The sequence below is a fragment of the Rattus norvegicus genome, chromosome Y (assembly GCF_021556685.1).
Source record: "Rattus norvegicus strain SHRSP/BbbUtx chromosome Y, alternate assembly SHRSP_T2T, whole genome shotgun sequence".
NCBI classification, from domain to species: Eukaryota; Metazoa; Chordata; class Mammalia; order Rodentia; family Muridae; genus Rattus; species Rattus norvegicus.
Genome location: NC_141555.1, coordinates 72,075,214 through 72,096,431, shown reverse-complemented (window position 1 = coordinate 72,096,431; position 21,218 = coordinate 72,075,214).

Here is a 21,218-nt window from a genome sequence, read left to right as displayed (position 1 = left end):
CTGTCTAGGAAATTGTCCATTTCCTGAAGATTTTCAAATTTTGTTGAATATAGGTTTTTATAGTAAGATCTGATGATTTTTTGAATTTCCTCCGAATCTGTAGTTATGTCTCCCTTTTCATTTCTGATTTTGTTAATTTGGACACACTCTCTGTGTCCTCTCGTTAGTCTGGCTAAGGGTTTATCTATCTTGTTGATTTTCTCAAAGAACCAACTTTTGGTTCTGTTGATTCTTTCTATGGTCCTTTTTGTTTCTACTTGGTTGATTTCAGCTCTGAGTTTGATTATTTCCTGCCTTCTACTCCTCCTGGGTGTATTTGCTTCTTTTTGTTCTAGAGCTTTTAGGTGTGCTGTCAAGCTGCTGACATATGCTCTTTCCTGTTTCTTTCTGCAGGCACTCTGCGCTATGAGTTTTCCTCTTAGCACAGCTTTCATTGTGTCCCATAAGTTTGAGTATGTTGTATCTTCATTTTCATTAAATTCTAAAAAGTTTTTAATTTCTTTCTTTATTTCTTCCTTGACCAGGTTATCATTGAGTAGAGCATTGTTCAATTTCCACGTATATGTGGGCATTCTTCCCTTATTGTTATTGAAGACCAGTTTTAGGCTGTGGTGGTCCGATAGCACGCATGGGATTATTTCTATCTTTCTGTACCTGTTGAGGCCCGTTTTTTGACCAATTATATGGTCAATTTTGGAGAAAGTACCATGAGGAGCTGAGAAGAAGGTATATCCTTTTGCTTTAGGATAGAATGTTCTATAAATATCCGTTAAGTCCATTTGGCTCATGACTTCTCTTAGTCTGTCTACATCACTGTTTAATTTCTGTTTCCATGATCTGTCCATTGATGAGAGTGGGGTGTTGAAATCTCCCACTATTATTGTGTGAGGTGCAATGTGTGTTTTGAGCTTTAGTAAGGTTTCTTTTACGTATGTAGGTGCCCTTGTATTTGGGGCATAGATATTTAGGATTGAGAGTTCATCTTCGTTGATTTTTCCTTTGATGAATATGAAGTGTCCTTCCTTATCTTTTTTGATGACTTTTAGTTGGAAATTGATTTTATTTGATAGTAGAATGGCTACTCCAGCTTGCTTCTTCTGACCATTTGCTTGGAAAGTTGTTTTCCAGCCTTTCACTCTGAGGTAGTGTCTGTCTTTGTCTCTGAGTTGTGTTTCCTGTAGGCAGCAGAATGCAGGGTCCTCGTTGCATATCCAGTTTGTTAATCTATGTCTTTTTATTGGGGAGTTGAGGCCATTGATATTGAGAGATATTAAGGAATAGTGATTATTGCTTCCCGTTATATTCATATTTGGATGTGAGGTTATGTTTGTGTGCTTTCATTCTCTTTGTTTTGTTGCCAAAACGATTAGTTTCTTGCTTCTTCTAGGGTATAGCTTGCCTCCTTATGTTGGGCTTTACCATTTATTATCCTTTGTAGTGCTGGATTTGTAGAAAGATATTGTGTAAATTTGGTTTTGTCATGGAATATCTTGGTTTCTCCATCAATGTTAATTGAGAGTTTTGCTGGATACAGTAACCTGGGCTGGCATTTGTGTTCTCTTAGGGTCTGTATGACATCAGTCCAGGATCTTCTGGCCTTCATAGTTTCTGGCGAGAAGTCTGGTGTGATTCTGATAGGTCTCCCTTTATATGTTACTTGACCTTTTTCCCTTACTGCTTTTAATATTCTTTCTTTATTTTGTGCGTTTGGTGTTTTGACAATTATGTGACGGGAGGTGTTTCTTTTCTGGTCCAATCTATTTGGAGTTCTGTAGGCTTCTTGTATGTCTATGGGTATCTCTTTTTTTAGGTTAGGGAAGTTTTCTTCTATGATTTTGTTGAAGATATTTACTGGTTCTTTGAGCTGGGAGTCTTCACTCTCTTCTATACCTATTATCCTTAGGTTTGATCTTCTCATTGAGTCCTGGATTTCCTGTATGTTTTGGACCAGTAGCTTTTTCCGCTTTACATTATCTTTGACAGTTGAGTCAATGATTTCTATGGAATCTTCTGCTCCTGAGATTCTCTCTTCCATCTCTTGTATTCTGTTGGTGAAGCTTGTATCTACAGCTCCTTGTCTCTTCCTGTATTTTCTAAAAGGATTTATTTATGTCCTTCTTATCATCTTTGATTGTCATCATAAAATGTTAACTTACATCTAGATATTCCTTTTCTGGTGTGTTTGGATATCCAGTGTTTGCTTTAGTGAGAAAATTGGGCTCTGATGAGCTCAAGTATTCTTGATTTCTGTTGCTTGCATTCCTGTGCTTTTCTCTGGTTATCAGGTTGTCTCTGGAGTTAGCTTCTCTTACTCTTTCTGACAGTGGTTTGACCTTCCTGTAGATCCGTTTGTCAGGACTGCTGTAGATGTGTTTTACTGTTTTCTTTTAACCAGTTATGGGAAAAGAGTATTCTGCTCTCAGGCATATAGTTTCTCCTGTCCACTGGCTTTCAGCTGTCCCTGTGGGTAGGAACCAGCAGGACCTGCAAATACTTCTCCTACGTTCCTCTGTGGGGGGTTTGCACAGATGGCACAAAGTGTTTTCCTGTTGAGTCAGGAATCTGTGCAGAGAATAGTATCCTCTGGTTTCCGAGGAGTGTCTGCTCCTCTGAAGTTCTAGTTCCCCCACCCTCAGCATTTGGGTGCAGGGAGCTCTTTGACCAGTTCTGTTCAGATTCAGGCACAGTCTGGAACATAGTGGTCCTGCAGCTTTACTCCTCCTATATTCCTGTGTCCAGAGGAGCTATGCAGTTTCCTCTTCGGCCAGAGATTTGGGCAATGGTGGGCAAAAGTGTCAGTCTCTCCTGCCCTGTACTCTCAGTTTAGTCTACACTCCTGGGTGATCAGCTCTCTCTCCCACAGCATCTAGGAGCAGGGAGTTCTGGACCAGGATCAGCGAGATTCAGGTGCAAACTAGAAACTAGAAACGCCCGGTCCCAATGAAAATTCTGCCTTTGCCTTTCCTGAGTCCATCAGCAGGACACTTTGAGCAGAAAAGTTTGTTTCACCTCTGGTATCAGGCCTGAAGTCACTCCTCGGGCTGACTTTCCACTTTTCAAAAGAGCCGCAAGCAGAAAGGTCCTGCCCCTACTGCTCCTAGGTCCCTATGCACAGTAGTCCCAGATGGACCTAGGTATTTTTTTTCTTGAGTCAGGAATGTGAGCAGAGTTCTCAGGGGTTTCCATCCCTCTGATGGTTTAAGTCTTCCCCACCCCACACGAGAAATGGGTGTAGGATGCATTTAGGACCAATTCAGATCCAGGTGCAGTTTGGACTGCAGGGCTCCTGCAGCTTGACTGCTCCTATATACATGTCTCCAGAGGCACAATGCAGTTTCCTCTTGGGCTAGGGATGTGGGCACAGGTGGGCAGAAGTGGCAGTCTCTGCTTCCCTGAGGTCTCAGTATTGCCCACTCTTCTGGGTGATCAGCTCTCTGTCCCACAGAGTTTCCAAAGGAGTTTCAAATGTTCATTCCCTTCCCTGGATGTCTCTAATCTTTACATTTCTCCTCCAAAGTGTGTTGGAAAAGACCCCTCTGGCCAAGGGGAAGTTCAACAGTCTGCATCAGACAAATAGGGATGCAAAACTTCTTCTCTCAAAGCTAATCTCAGTGATTTCTCATATTCCACAAATGAATGAAGTCCTGCCCCCTCTTCAGACTTAATACGTTCGCCAGCTGCCAAAGCTTGAAAGAGAGCTATGTCCACACACAAAGTCAGTCAAAGATGTCCCCCATCTCCACCAAAGTACCTTATGAAATATGCTTCGGGTAAAATGAGTTTCAAAACTGATTCTGCTGACAAAGGGGATTTCAGAAATTCCCTATTAAACCAAGAGGATCTTCAAAGTCCTATACTATTAAAAATTGGCTTAAAAAAATCACTTATGGTCCAATGGGGACAAAATACAGTCACCAATCCCCAAGTGAACCTCATAACACACGAAACAGACCAAACAGAGAAAAAACTTTCTGCATGTACACCATTAGATCAAGGACCATTGCCAGCTTCAGAAGGTGTTCCTGAGAGTTCCCCACCCATGCAAGATGTGGTAGAAATTTCTGAGTCCACCTAGGGAACTCTTGTGCGCTCTGGACATGAAAAATGTGATCTACTACCCTCACCATCTCCCCCAGTGCTTCCAATGTCCCTATACAACAGAGAATTATTCAAATATCATCTACCACTGAAAAGGATGCCCCTGACTTGTCCTCAGGCCCAAAAGAGCCAAGTTTATCAAAACACACAGTCAATGAGCCATGTAAACTGCATATATATACAATGTGCAGAGAAGGGAAAATATTCACTTCCTACCCAGGTGACTCTAGGTCATTCTGTCCAAAAGGAGAGGCTCCAAAATTTTCCACATGTACATCAGAGATGCTAGAATTTCCAAAAACTTAGCAGGATTCCCTGAGTAGTACTCTATCTCATAAAGAGACTGTGGGATGAGAAACATCTACTAAAGACGTTCTACCAACAGTCACATCTTTAGAAACAGCTTGTGATGTTACACATATACAAAAGGTATTCTTGGACATGTTCCATCTGTAGAGAAAATTATGGGTCCATATTTGAAAGAGGAGTGGTAGAACATGATATGCAAACACCATTGTCTGTAGCATCCTCGATATCTGAAGAAAGGGATTCCTTGGATACCATTTGTGCAAAAGAATGCATATGACCTCCGCAGATTTCACAGGGGGCTATGGGATCTTCCTTATCTCCTCAAGATCAGCCATCTTCCCCAAATACAGAAGATGCTACACACCCTTCCAAATATGCACAAAGGGATTCCATTCGTTCTGTGTACCCACAAGCAGACCCACAACATCTGCCAAATACCTCAAAGGCTCTGGATTTTACCTTATCTTCTGAAGGATCCTTTGTACCTGTTTTACCTATCAAGCAGGCTAGGGAACCTGACACTTCTATATGAAAATCTGTTTTCACTTCTCCAACAGAAAACATTTTTCTTGGAACTTGCACAATTACACAACGATATCTAGAAACATCCTTATCTGCTCATGAGGCTCCCAGACCTTTCACATAAGTCCATGATGCTCTAGGAGAGGTCACATCTTCAGAGGAAACTCTAATACCTACTCCCGTTTCTGACATCACAGTCAGGATTTCTACACATATACAGGGTACATTAAGACCTTCCTCATCTGAGAAGGATTTCTTAGGATCTACTGCATCTGAACATCATGCTTTACAACTATCCCCATTTACCCAAGTAGATTTATTTCACATGTCCATTCTGGAGAAAAATAGTCGACATTCTCCCTCTACCAAAGTGGACCACAGGAATCCAGTTTCTAGAAACACAGGGTTAAGATTTGATCCTTCTGATGGAGTCTTGAGAAATTTCTCCTCTAAGGAAGACATTTTCAACCTTCCCCCTTCTACTAATAGGGATCTTGTGCCATCTTCTGCTGCCAAAGAGACACCAAAACCTACAACTACTCCTCAGGTGAGTCCCACACCTTCTCCATCTTTCCAAAGGGCCTGGGATTTTCCAAAAATGATGATGGAATTGTGGAAAGCTGACAATCTTTACAAGGTCATGCTGGACATTCCATACTGTCCCAAGATGCTCAAGTAACTCCTCCTTCTACCAAAACGGCATGTTCACTATCTGCCCTAGGGTTTCAGGGAATTTCTTCACCCCTCTCTAGGGCTCCAGAAAGTGTTCTCCATGCTCAAGGTGATTTGTCATTATGAATTAGACTTCAAAAATACAAAATCTTTTTTTTTTATTTCCAAAGGTCTGAGGGATAGTCCACATCGAAAAAAAAATCATTTAGACCTTGTAACATTAGCCCAAGTATATCAGAAAAATTCCATGTCTTCTAAAGCATCTAAAAATCAATCTGGCTCCAGCACTCTTACTGGGAAACACAGGACAATTGAAATCTAAAAAGAGGTATCTAGAAACTTTACCGTTTGCCCAAAGGTTTTTATGATGTTCAGCAACTTCTCCAAGAGCTCGGTGAACCTAGAGAACAAAAGAACTAAAACCATCTGCCCAGGGTATTTTTCCAAGAACCACATTATTTCTTCTTTTCTTTTATGCCAAGACAGATGTCCAGCTTCTTCTCCCCATCTCTGATCTCTTCATCCTATTTGTTCTCCCTCCCAAATATCTCTTTACTCTGAATTAGTGGCCAATTAGTAAACCATAGTTATACGGAAGGAATATCGGAGAGGCAGTTGCAGTCACGACAACACTGTGACATCACAGAAGCTAGGGCTCTCCAAGATACAATAGATTTTTCAGGGAGGGCCTAATGATGATGTCACTGAGAACTGCCATGACCTACCTACTGAACAGATTTCCTTACATTGACCAGATTCAAGGGTTCCCTTTCCAGGATGTCTCCTGTCACACAGTGGAAACCTTTACTTACTACATCTCTCTAAAGCTAGAGAATTCTCTCTGCTTCATTAGTGGTTACATGCTCTGAATGGAGAAAGTTAGTCAGGGGCTTGGCATGGGTAGAAAAGATCTAGGAACATGGAGAGGAGGAGATTCTTCTGAAGATTCATGTTATTCCCAGGTCCAATCCTATGACATAAAGTTCAATTCCCTAGATGTTCTCATTTTCCCACGTGCCAGTAATTTCCCTACAGACCTTTAATTGAGTGAATATTGTGCTACACTTTCTGATTGTACATTCATTCACAGGGGACATTTTATATGTTCCTGCATGTGTACTAAAAAATTTCATTCTTCCAATTCCATTTTTTGCAATAAATATGGATACAAACGGTGCCCAGCTATAGAGCGAATTTAACAGTGTAAATATTGTGTGCCTCCTTCAAATGATAAACTCCCATATCCTCATTTTATCCATAAAGTAGCAGATATCAGTTAAGCAAAGGACAACATGGAGTATAGAATATGCTTCTGTAGTTCTATTAGATACCAGTTCTCTAATATCGACCTTCCTGTGTTCCCAGGGAAAGACTTGAGGTTTTTGGATGTTTTACCATGATTCTTTCTTCAGGACAAACATCAGTTTCTGGGTGATGGTCAGCAAAAAGAATGGCTTGAGGTCCAGTGAAACCTCAACTTCCATTGGTTATAAGAAAAGGAGGGAGTCTATTTGGCATTGTCATTTGTGGATCCTATATTCTTGACCTAGTTACACAGAATCCAAGTAAATATTCCATCAAAGTTCTTAGTAGAAGGAGCCACCAAAAGCATATATATATATATATATATATATATATATATATATATATATATATATATATATATATATATATATGTCACCAAAACTAGATAGGATTGTTGAGGCTAAGAAGAGCATGCTGCCAGGAACTGGATATAGATCTTTCATGAAAGACACAGCTAGAGCATGTCAAATACAGAAGTGAATGCTAGTGGCAAACCAGAGAACTGAAAATGGACCTCATGTTTGTAGATGTTTAGAAAAGATTACAAGAGCTGAATGGACTTTCAACCCCATAAGAACAACAATTCATCTAAGCAGAACTTTCTGGTACTAAACCAATATTCAAAGACTGTGTATGGACAGGCCTTTGTCTCCAACTCCATAGGTAGAAGAGGATGGCCTGGTTGAGCCTCAATGGAAGGAGAAGCCCTTGCTCCTCACTAGGTTTGCCTCCCAGTTCAAGGGAATGTCAAGGTGCAGTAACTGGGGTTATAGAAGAAGGTTAGTGGGACTGTTTAAGGATCTCATGGACAGGAACCTGGGAAAGGAAATAATATTTGAAATGTAAATATAAAAATATCCAATTAGAAAAAGCAATAAATATTGCTAAAAAATAAAAAAAAATGAGAGAAAAAAAGAAAAGTTAACTGCCAGCTAATCACATCTATTGACTCAGAAATCTAAAGGGTCACTGTCAGGGAATGGTAGTCATAGTAATACAAGTGGAAAGACTGAGATGATGAAGTCTCAAATAGAAGCACTTCTCTCTCCCAGATATCAGTGTCAGACCCAAACTGCACTATAGGAATCCAAAGCACGGAGGAGTTTACACTGAGCTGAGGACACAATACTTGTCTTTTCCTTATTCCTTAGGACCTTTATTTCTGGGAAAAATTATAAAAGCCATGAGCTCTCAGGAATCAACTAGGCCCTTTCCAACACCTGGCTTTTGGAATAAAGAAATTAATGATATAAACTCTCCGACTTCAAGGAACCATAACAAGCAGGGATGTTCAGATGCATCTGGGAAGCTCTCAGTTCCTGATTCCCATATGTTGAAGGCTCAGGTAAAGGCTATCTCTTCAGCAAACCCACTCAACCCCTAAACAGGGCTCACTGAGCTTTCCAATGGACCAAGTGTTTCTCTCTTTTTTATACAAAGACAGAAGGCCAACTTCTTTCTCCCCGTCACTGTACTCTTTACCCTCTTTCTTCTCACTCCCAAATGGCTGTTTACTCTGAAATAGAGGCCAATTGGTAAACCCTAGAGGTACTGAAGGAATATCTGAGAGGCAGGTGCTGTCATGACAACACTTGTGACATCACAGAAGAGGCTAGGACTCTCCAGGTTACAAGAGATTTTTCAGGCATGGCCTAATGATCATGTCACTGACCGCTGCCATACCCTACCTGCTGAACAGCTTTCCTTACATTGACCAGATTCGAGAGTGCCTTTACCAGGAGAGTCTCCTGTGACACAGTGGAAAACTTTACGTACTCCATTTCTCAAAAGCTAGAGACTTCTCTCTGCTTCACTAGTGGTTATATGTTCTGAATGGAGAAATTTAGACAGGGGCATGGCATGGGTAGAAAAGATTTAGGATCATGGAGTGTAGTAGATTCTTCTAGAGAATATTTTTATTCTGTATGTCACAGGTTTTTTCCTGTGACATACAGTTCAATTTTCTAGGTTTTTTCTGTTTCCCAAAGTCTAGTATTTTCCCTACAGACCTTTAATTTAATGAATATTGTATTTCCATTTCTTATTGTAAATTCCTTGAAAAGCGACTGTAGGCAGCTGCGACATGCCAGGCCTCAAAGTTGGCGCTGATTTCTGCCTTCCATCCTCCCAATGGTGAGCTCTCCTTGTAGTAAACTAGTCCTTATTTGGCTATGCCTGCCTCGCCTGCTGGCTTCCGCATAGTGACAGCCTATCTGCATGACACACCTGGCTTGCTAGGATTGGCCAGCACTAGCTTTTAAGTGTGGTGGGGGATTTCATGGGGGCAGAAGATTGTATCAAGGGTCATGAGTAAAACTGCATGAAGAAGATCTCACTATTCATGTCTTCGTCGCTGAACAAAGTTGGGCACGACAAGTTGTGGTTTGTACAGGGACCTCCTGAGATCAGAACTTCTTGCAGTGAGGATGGCACTGGAAAGTTCCCAAGGTAAGGTGGGGCCATGAGGACCGTGGGAAAAGAGGAGCTATAAATTCTCAAGGTAGTTAACAAGAATGTTCTTGATAGCAGCGAACCGAAAGTAGGAAGATGCTCGGTGAATCTAGCCTTAGCAGTGTAGAAAGGTTTTGTCATGGGGACCTCACAGTCTCATCCAATTTTTCTGGCTCTTCAAGAGCTGTTTGAGCGTAAGAAACTAAAAATAAAAAGGAGCACCATAGAGAGATTTTTGAGTGAATACGATGTCATTGCCCCCTGGTTCACAGTCTCTGGTAATCTTACTGTGGCAAGTTGGGAAAAATTAGGGAAAGACCTTGATTTTGCATGGGAACAGGGGACTCTAAGACGTGGGGTCCATCCAGTGTGGCACTTAGTGTGTAGTTGTCTTGAGGATCAAAAATGTTGTCAGGCAACTATATTGAAGGGGCAAGCTGCCCAAGAAATGCTTCAAGAGGAGAGGTCAGAAAAGCAGGGAAGCACAAAGGAGACAGACTCAGAAAAGACAGATAAAGAGGAAGAAACAGACGAAACATATTCAGAAGAAGAAAAGGAAAAAGCCTAAAATGGTGGAGGAACTTCCTGGGTGGTTCCTCTCAGCTCCTCCTCCCTGCAATGTTGTAGAGGAAGGGAGTAGAGTTTTGGGTGCAGGGCACCCTCCTGTGGTGAACAACAGTGCTGCGCATGTGCAGGCTTTGCACCTGGCATCAGTTGGCTGATAATATGCTAATGAGGGAGCAGCACCATGCTAATGAGATAATTCATGCTCCACCAACCCCTGAAGAACACTTAGCATAGCCTCAGCTGCTGTCTATATAAGGCGAGCATTCTTGCTGCTTGAGGTCTCCCTGTCCCTGTTCAAGAGAGCTGTACAGTAAAGGCTTGTTCGCAGAAGAATCCTGTTGCTGCACGTCGTTCTTGCTGGCAAGACATTGGGCGTGGGACAAACTGGTAGTACATTTTGCCAAGAAGTGTGGAAGCCGCACAGAACTGCATCTGGCCTATCTTGTTTATGTGGATGCTAATCAACAAAGGTATCATGAGCCTTTAGACTTTAAGGTGATCAAGTCCCTGATGGAATCAGTAGGACGTATGGCTTTATGGCTACATTTACCATACCTCAGGTTGAGGTCTTACACAGATTTTGCATGACTCCTAGTGATTGGATTAAACTTGCTTGGGCCTGTCTTAGTCTAGGACAGTATTTAGACTGGAGAGCTTTTCTTATTGAGTTTACCAATGAACACGCTGCCGCTAACTTGGTAGCGAGGGGGTGGGCGGCCAGGCTGACTGGGATAGAGATATGCTGCTGGGTCAGGGACGATTTGGCAATACTCAGACAGGGTATCCAGGACAGGTTTACCAGCAGATTAATGAAGTTGCAACAAAGGCATGGAAATCCTTACCTCATAAGGGAGAAGTGAGTGGAAACCTCATCAAGATCCTTCAAGGACCTATGGAGCCATTCTCTGACTTTGTAGCCCGATTAGTGGAAGCAGCTGGGAGCGTCTTTGGCGACCCCGATACTGCTATGCCCCTGATTAAACAGTTGGCCTATGAACAGTCACAAAGGAATGTTGAGCCGCTATTACTCCTTACAAGAATAAGGGACTTGAAGCTTGGATGAAGGTATGTAGAGAAATAGGGGGACCTGTGATTAATGCTGGACTTGGAGCTGCACTTATGCAGATGATGCAGAGAAAAGGAGGAAGCTCAGTAGTGTGTGTTAAGTGTGGTCAACAGAGCCACATAAAATGGCAATGTCCAGATAGGAGAAGTCTATTCAGTATAGGAAGTTGCCAACCCCCAAGGCAACAAGGGCTGTGCCCCAAGTGCAAAAAGGGGAACCATTGGGCTCATGAGTGCTACTTGGTAAAAGATATCAATGGTCAGCCTCTTAGCTCGGGTTTTGGTGGACCATGTCAAAAAAATGGATAGCCGGGTCCACGACCCCAGGGCCCACATATATATGGGGCAGTCGAGAATCAGGATGTAGGACAGAGTCACAAGAGATGGCCGTCCCTTCGCCATCCGAGAGGCCAAGGAGAGTCACTAAGGGCTCCACAGGATTGGACCTCTTCTCCACCAACCAGACTCGTACTAACTCCTTGGATAGGGGTCCAATTGATAGAAACTGAATTTAAAGGACCCCTTGAACATGGCACATTAGGGTTACTTATAGGGAGATCAGCTACAGATTTAAAAGGACTACATCTCCATCCAGAGTTATCGACCCAGATTATACCGTGGTAGTCAAGATCATGGTAGAATCAACGAAAGGGATTACTGCCATTTGCCCTGGGGAAAGAATAGCCCAACTATTACTTTTGCCTAGGCTTCATGGAAGAGTTGTAGCCCAGTCTAGAGAGAGGGGAGAGAATGGCTTTGTTTCCACAGGTTCTGACCTTACATTTTTGGCCTTGGGTTTAAACCAATGCCCAGTAATGGAGCTAAGGGTAGATGGTAAAAGGATCATAGGACTTTTGGATACAGGGCCAATAGAAGTATAATAGCTAAGAAAGATTGACCCTCTGGATGACCAGTACAGGCCTCATGTCAAACATTACAAGGTCTCCATTATGCAAGAGCTCCTAATATGAGTGCAAGACAATTGAATTGGAGAGAATAGGAAGGGCATTCAGGAGTTATGCAACCCTATGGGTTGGATTTGCCCATTTCCCTTTCAGGGAGAGATTTGCTGAAAGATATGGGTTTCAATTTCACCACTGAGTATTCTGAAACTTCCCTAAAGATTATGAATCATGTGTGCTATTTTCCCAGTAAAGGAATAGGGAAACACATGCAGGGTAGGACTAGCCCTATAACTGCCCAAAAGAGAGACAGGAATCAGGCCTGGGTTTTTCCTAGGGTCCGCTGAGGAAGGGTTCCCATTCACTGGAAAACAGAGGAGCCGGTTTGGGTTCCTCAGTGGCTGCTTTCTTCTGAGAAACTTGCCACAGCTAAAGCTGGCTACAAAGCATATAAAACCACCAGTATTACCTTGGAATACATCAATATGTGTGATTAAAAAGAAGTCAGGGAAATGGAGACTGTTGCATGATTTATGAGTTATTAATCAACAGATGCAAATCATGGGCTCAGTGCAATGAGGGATTCCTCTTTTATCCTCTCTGCCAGACTGTTGGCCTGTTGTAGTGATTGATATAAAAGATTGCTTTTTCTCCATACCTCTTTGTCCAAGGGATAGTGAAAGATTTGTTTTTACTCTTCCATCATTCATTCATGAAGAACCTGAGCAATGATATGAATGTAGTTTTACCACAGGGTATGGCCAATAGCCCATCTATGTGTCAACTTTTTTGGGGCAATGCCATTGCCCCAATAAGACCGAGGTTTCCTCGGCTGAAATGCATCCATTTTATGGATGATATACTTTTAACTGCAAAGAATGAAGAGATTTTAGATTTAGCATATGGAAATTTAGTTAATTTGCTAGAAAGTAGGGGATTGATTATTGCCCCGGAAAAGGTACAAAAGAGAAATCTTGTAAATTATTTAAGAGCAAAAGTAAGTCCTTATACCATTATCCCACAGAAGGTTGAATAGAGAAAAGTAATCTTAAGACTCTTAATGATTTTCAAAAAATACTAGGCAATATTAATTGAGTCAGATGTTATTTAAAATTACCAAATTATTAATTAAAACCATTGTATAATACTGTAGTTGGGAATTCGGCCTTGGGTTCTCCTAGACAATTGACTGATGAAGCAAGGGAAGTTTTAAAGAAGGTTGAAAAAGTATTACAAGGCACAATTTTACATCGATGGAAGGAGGGTGCAGACATTGTGGTATGCATTCCAGACATCTACATGCAGCCCACAGGATTGTTGTGGCAAGATGGCCCTCTGCTTTGTGTTAATCCCAAGGCTTCTCCAGCTAGATCAGTAGAGTGTTATCCTACAGCAGTTGCATGATTAGCCCTGAATGGGATCCAGCAGTGCATACAATTTTTTGGTGTTTCCCCAACCTCGATCATAGTGCCCTATACAGGTCAGCAAATGAAGATCTTGTGTGGCACTGTGGATGATTGGGCTATATTATGCTGCGGATTCCATGGAGAGATAATCATTATGCAAAAACACTCTTTGCTATCCTTCTTTAAAGAACATCCCATGATCTTTCTATGGTTACCTCCAGTGTTCCTATACAGGGGGCGCCATACATTTTTTACAGATGGATCCAAAAATGGCTGTGGAGCTTATGTGATTAACAATCAAGAGCCAATTTTATGTCAATATCAACCCGGCTCTCCACAAATAATTGAACTCAAAATTGTTCCTTTGCCTTTAATTTGCTCTCTGATTCAACGTATTTGTTAATGCAGTTAAGATATTAGAAGTGGATGGCCCTATTAAAATTAGCATCACAGTATGCCAGCTGCTGATGGAACTTCAGGAATTGATCTGGAAAAGAGGTCACAAGTTTTTTGTCCAACATATTAGAGCTCATAAAGTTTTGCCTGCTCCTCTCTGTGAGTGAAATGATCTTGTGGATAGATGTACCCGAATGGAGTTCATCTTCTTAAGCACATCATTGGATCAAGACCGACAGTTTCATCAACAATTTCATGTGCCTACTAAGACCTTAGAGCAGAAGTTTCATCTGTCTTGAGCAGATGCTTGACAGATAGATTTAGGATGTCAACAGTGTATCACTTTTCACCATGAACCTAGTGTAGGGGTTAATCCTCGAGGCCTATTGCCCCTAAAGATTTGGCAAATGGATGTAACTCACATATCTGGATTTGGGACTCTTAAATACATTCATGTTTCTGTGGATACTTTTTGAGGAGTCATTCATGCTACCCCTATGAGTGGACAAAATGCATGCAATGATATTGGACACTGCCTATAAGCCTGTGCTGCTTGGGGAAAGCCTCAACACTTAAAAACTGATAATGACCCAGCATAAACTGCCAAATCTTTCAAATCCTTTTATAAACAGATGGATGTGCAGTTGAGCCGTGGCTTGCTTTATAATCACAACGTCAAGGTATTGTTGATCAAGCACATAGTACCTTGAAAGAATGTGTAATTAAACAAAAAGGGGGAATAGGCCAGGGTAGAACCCCCAAGGTACAGATATCCTTCGCCCTATTTTACTCTTCATTTTTTTAATTTTGGATGTTGATGGCCTTTCTGCCGCTTACCGACATCAGTTTTGGGAGTGCACATTGAAAGGTTATGAGAAACGGAAAGATGTGATCATTGGTTTATGGCATGGGCCCTTGTTGGCATTGGCAAGAGGGTCTGTTTTTGTGCTTCCTCAGGACTGGAAGGATATGTTGTGGGTCCCTAAAGGATTGACCAGGAGGTGCAAAAAGAATGAAGATCCTGCTGTTGCTGACACTTCTTGGTGTGACCCAAATGCTGGTCCAAATGGAACCCCCATGGGGGATACTATTGGTGCTCCTGAGACTTATGCTGATACATCATGACTTTTATGCCCACTCTTCTAATTTGTCTAAAAAGTTGTCAAGTGTTCTTGTAGGCAATTGGACAGGAGAATTCAATTCCTTTTGGATCAGCTACATGTAGCCATCATGACAGTGAACTCCACACGTGCAGATGATAGACTGGCTCCAGGATTGTCATCTTGGTTTGAGGCTGCTATGAATCATCTGAGGGAGTGGGCAGGTATGGGAATCCTAGCTGGACTCTTGCTCCTGGTCTCCCTAGTGCGCCAGTATTGCCTCTGTAGAATGAGGTTTGTTCAGAGGCGGCACACTGTTATAGATTTAAACGATAGGGAACAGTATGGTTTTATATTGTAAACAAATTTCTGAATTTTATATACTTTAATCAATATAATGACTAATTCTCAAAAAATCAGAAAATTGAAAAAAAAATGTTACAAGTAACACAGTAGGTTGACCAAATCATAATAACAATCTTTCAGAACAATGAGTCCGAGGAGAATATAATTATTGTCTTTTTGTTTGGGTGACTCATGCCTAAAACAATACTGTAGTTTTAGTGTCATGGTAATTTTTTAATTGTCTTCCATATTTTCAGCACACTTAAACAGAATTTTATTTTGTTTCATTATACTCATAAAGACTCAAGTTTCTAATTTTGTTATTTTATTTTCTTGTTGAATAGCAACCTGAATCTAATTATCTGACACTAGCTGACTTTTATATTTGTATTCTGTCACTTGTAAACCCACTTCAATTCCTGTATAATGTGTGCATTCATGCATGTGTGTTTGTGTGTGTGTGTGTGTGTTTGTACGTGTGTGTGTGTGTGTGTGTGTGTGTGTGTGTGTGAGTGTTTCTGAAACTATGATATTAATGTTGAGAATCACCTGGCTGCAATTCTTTTCCACCACCCTATAGAAATCAAACAGTGTAGGAAAGACTATTCCTGCTCCAAAATCATAGGCCCTGGGTGCCCAGAAATGAAGTATGGACTGACCAAATGGTACACAAAGCAGAGGCTAACAATTCACTGTCCTGAGAACTACTTAGCAGTTCCAGTCCAAAGCAATGCATTTACATGTACTGAGGAATATGGAATTGTAGCATAACGAGCTGAGATCATTTACAAACAATTTCTGGAAGATTTCTAAATAGCTAAGAATGGACACAGAGAATTTTCAGGGCCCATGAGACATTAGCATGTAGTTTAAACTCTGCCCAGATGAAAACCTTTATTTACTGGACTTATCTACTTAAGTAATTTAGTAGCAGGCAAACTTTACAATTGTTTGCAATTAAACATGGTGGGGAATATAGGGAATACACTAAAATAAAGTTATGTGTCTTAAAGTTTGTTTCAAGACATCAAGAAAGAGCACAGTGATTTTGTTTTCGTTCTTTCACAGACTTTGCACCTTTTTGAAATAGCACTTTGGGATCCTTAATTACCTATTTATTATCAGAACTTTCTTCTGACCAAGAGTTCTTCTCAGTGCTACCTTGACTTCTTGGTTCATTAAGCTATAGATGATGGGGTTCAGCATGGATGTCAGTGTGGTATGGAAGATGACCAAGAATTTATAAACTCCTTGTGGGTGGTTAGATTTGGGTCTCAAGTAGTTATGTCCCAACCCTACAAGGCAACCTATTGCCCATGAAAAAATTGCCAAATGGGCACATACCTCACGACTCATTTAGGTTGCATAGTGAAGCAGGGCCATACAGTGGCCAAAGGCCATGGCTGCCAAGACAGCATTCAGTTATACCAAAAAGTGTGAAGAAAAACATCTGTGTGGCACATCCCTCCTGAGAGATTCCTCAGATCTCACTTACATGGCTCTCCATATCTTGGGTATGACAGAGCCAGTGTATCCAATTTCCAGGATACATAAGTTCACCAGAAAGAAGTACATGGGGGTGTGTAGAGATGGACGGGTGCAGATAGCAAAGGCTATGAGAGCAGAATGAGGGTGAACAGAGGAAGCATTCTCCAGGGACCTCACAGTTCTTGGCAATTGCAAAGCATTTGACAGACAAGCCCTTTTCCTGCCACAAAGTGCAATTGACACAATTGACACTCATGTCCTGGGAGACAGAGCAGAATGCAATTAATAGGATTCTTGCAGATGAGAGATATTAATTTATTAGTATTTTAGAGTCTCAGTTACATCAGAGTCAAAGTCTTTCTCTGCAGTCACAAAAATCAAAGCTTAGAAAAGTCTTTTTGTCACATAATTTCATAGTTAATACTTTCTCTCTTAACACCAGGGGATTTTTCAAAGTGTGCTAAGCATTGAGCCAAGTGTCCAAATACTTAAATTGAAGGTGGAAACATAAAGTCCTGGCACTAATGAAGGTCAGGCAGAAGATTTACCTTGGGTTTAAGTTCAGTTTCACATGCTGTATAAGCAAACATTCAAACGAAGGAAAAGAAAACTTTGAGTGTATCTCGATTTTTACCCATTCTTATCATTAACTAGTTATGAATGTTATACAGAAAAACTGATCAATCCATTCATCTCTATGCTTTCCTGATGACACACGTATAGTCTCTCCAACCACCCTGTGTGTGTGTATTGGGCCCCGATTATACTCTGATTGCAATTATGGATATTCAAACCCACACAATAAACGTATCATTTCCTCAAGACTCATTATTTTTGAAGATAAGGTAAAATCAAATAATCATTTGATAAAAAAATGATTATTTGTTTTAATACATAGAATTAAAGGCAAGGTACATATCGATGTCTGGACAGTAACGAAGTCGTCAGAGAAGATTTTTAAGATGTCTACAGTGAGCCATGAAAGTGAAGAAGGATCAACCAAACAACACCAGACCCCTTCATGCCAGAACCTTCAATATGACAGCTGGCATTTGTAACTTAATAGTTCCTGTCTCTTTATAGAATATGTTTTCTTAGCAGGAGTATCACTGTGTAGGCATTAAATTTCTGTTTTCTTAATATTGTTCATGATATTCTATCAATCGGACTATTGATTTGAATAAAGAAAACAAGAATAAAAGATGTATTGTCTGGATATGTAGTACAGGCTAACCTGAATTTCCTAATTTCTCTCCCTCAGTCTCTTGAATGTGAGTATTCTAAGAGCAAGACATGGTGCCTGGCTTGATAGAAATTCCTTCCTATTCTTTCATCTCAAAATCGTAGAATTCCACCAAACTACCTGTATTTCTGTACACATAGTATCTACACAGTTCATTCCTCTTTGCTCACTTTTGCATATGGCACCTGCTGTGTGCTTGCTTGGTTACTTACATGGAAAACTGTTCAGTTCCAGCACAGCCTTGTCTGTTTTCAAATATCATCCTTCTCTTCTGTCTATAGTTACACTCTGTTTTTCACAATGTGACTGCTAATGTAGCTGTTAGCTCTGTGGTGCTGACTCCTGCTCATCTTGTTCACATTGTTGCCTTATATGGAGACTGTGTATGGACTGCAAAGTTCTTAACATTATTTTCACCATCCTCACCAATCTCTGAGCTGTCGTGTAATGAGAATCTCCAGTATTTAGCTTACTTTGGATCCTTGGGGATTCTGCCTCTCCCTTCCCATTATATCTTCTGAAGTTCAGTCTCATGTCCCTCAAATATTGGAATGAGGCAAACTCATTTTTATCCCAGTCTGATAACTTTTCCCTTCAAATGAGATGTTGTCTCCTGTTTTGTGCAGTGTATATGTCTTTGCTGAAGTATGGGTTTTCTTGCCAAAAGATACACCACTTTTTCCTGACAAGTGTAGAGAAGGAGATATCACCATCCTGTTAGGCTCTCTCTCTATTCACCTGATATAATGAATGTCAGAGGTATGTGAGTAGATTGATCCACATATCAAATGTGAGTTTCAGTATTTCCAAATTATAAATAAACATGTTACATATGTTTAAAAATACCATATAAGACACACAAACATACACACACATATGAACACACACTCACATGTATGCCACATACACATGTCTGCTTATATATTCATGCAGAAACACAGACACAGAGAAACACAATAGAGAAAGAGGACATGGAGATTGTACATGAATTAAAATGTTAGTATAAACAACAATGCAGGGTAACACTATTCCTTTACATCCTTTTTCACCATTTGGTCACTTTTAAATGCAGCGAAGAAAAAAATGTATTCCCTATGAGTTTTCTTCTGTGTGAATTAAGTTAATTTCCCAAATCACTTAAGTTGATCTGGTGTTGATGCTTGTCAGCTACATGGGACATGAGCATGAGCGCATGTCTACACACAAACATTTTAGATTTACCTTTGTGTAAACTCTATTTTGGGGAATTTCTCAGCACAATACATAATTTTGGTTTCTATTCACTAATTGATCACTAGATTAATTTTCTATTGGGAATAATGAAAAACACAGCTCCCCAAACAACAACAACAAAAAAGCAAAACAATACAAAGTTTTCTCATGGGAGCAGATAACATAGTCAGGTATACTAGCTTATTAGATATATTAGATTAGATTTGCACGCATTCATGAAAAACTTATGAAAATCTTAGTGTAGAGAACAAAGGACAGAATTAAAGCTCTGACAATTATGAAGCAGGAGGTCTGTTTACAGACCACTCAGTAGACTTTGCTCTTGCAGAAAATTTGCTGTAATGAAGAGGATTCTATTGTTATGCATTTCACACTTATTTTGATGTACTGTAAATATTTCTCCATATTAAAGCAAACAAACAAAATACAAATAAACCACCTTCCCACAGACAAAACAGAAAATGAATACTTTTCTAAATTTGAAATATTTTAAAAGCAACTTTCTTCTCATTAGTAGTTTCGATATTTGTATATGTAGCTCTCTACTTAGAGAGTAAGGCCTTGCCTCTCTCAGTTAAATTTCCAGAAAATCAACTCAAGAACAAAAATGTTATATTTACATTTAAATTTGTACAATAAAAAAGGTTCGCAATTAATCCTGAAGCCACAGGACAGATCGATATATCTGCGCACCTCAGCTCACATCCCTGGTGCAAGGAGAAATTGAACAGTGACTCTGGACACTGGGATATAGGAACAGGCAGCCCCCTGTACCCATGGTTCTGCTCTGCACCCAGGACAGCACTAAACGGTCAAACAGTTCCCTGTACCCAAATCCCATGGGGGAGAATGCTGGACCCTCAGGGGTGTGGAAATCCTGAGAAGTCAGGGTAGAATACCCACCTCCCCACAGTACAGACCCAAGAGTGTATCTCACAGAGCGAACTTTGCCCTTAAGAGGGCAAGGACATACAGGAGCAATCAGAGGCAGTAACCTTTGATTCCTGCCTGTGCCTACAGCTGGAAAAAGGTCTATAGGAGAGCCTACACACAGGAAATCAGAACACCTGTTCCCAGGAATGGCTGAAAGTAATCAGGAAAACAGTTCTACAACAGTAATGACACAGAGGACTACAGCATTTTCAAGTCACTCTCAGAAGCAGCAAGACAAGCAAACACCAGAGACAACCCAATGACTAGGGGCAAACATAGAAACGTAAGCAACAGAAACCAAAACTACTTGGCATCAGCAGAGTCCAGTTATCCCACCAAAGAAAATACTGGATATTTAAACAGAAAAGCAAGATTTCGATTGAAAATCACAGTTGTTGATAATGATGGAGGAATTTAAGAGAAACCTAAAGAATCCCCTTAAAATAATGCAGCAAAACACAAGTGAACAAGTAGAATCTCTTAGAGAGGAAACACAATAATCCATGAAAGAATTACAAGAAACATGTCCAAATAATTGGACAACTAGATAATAGAAATAGAAAGAGTAAAGGAAGCACAAAATTGACAAATATGGAGATAGACAAACAAAGGAAGAGACAAGGAGGGATAGATTCAAGAATCACAGAATGCAAGAGACAGAAGAGAGAATCTAAGGGGCAGAAGATTCCATAGAAATCATCAACACAACTGAAGAATATAATGGAAAACAAAAAGTTCCTGGCCCAAAACATACAGGAAACCAAGGACAAAATACCTCCCATCACATAATAGTCAGAACACCAACTGCACAAAACAAAGAGAGGATATTAAAAGCAGTAAGGGAAAAAGGTGAAGTGACATATATAGTCAGACCTATAGGAATTACACCAAACTACTCACTAGAGACTATGAAATTGAGAATATCCTGGACAGATGTCAAATAGACCCTAAGAGGGCACTATTGCCAGACCAGGTTACTGTACCCAGTAAAATATTCAATTAATATAGACAGAAAAATCAAGATATTCCATGAAAAAAATTTATGAAATATTTTTCAGCCAATCCAGGCCTACCAACGATAATAGATGGAAAACTCCAACAAAAGGAGAGAAAATATATCATACTGAAAGCAAGAATATAATTTCCTTGTAATGAATTCAAAGCAGAGACAAACAAACATAAT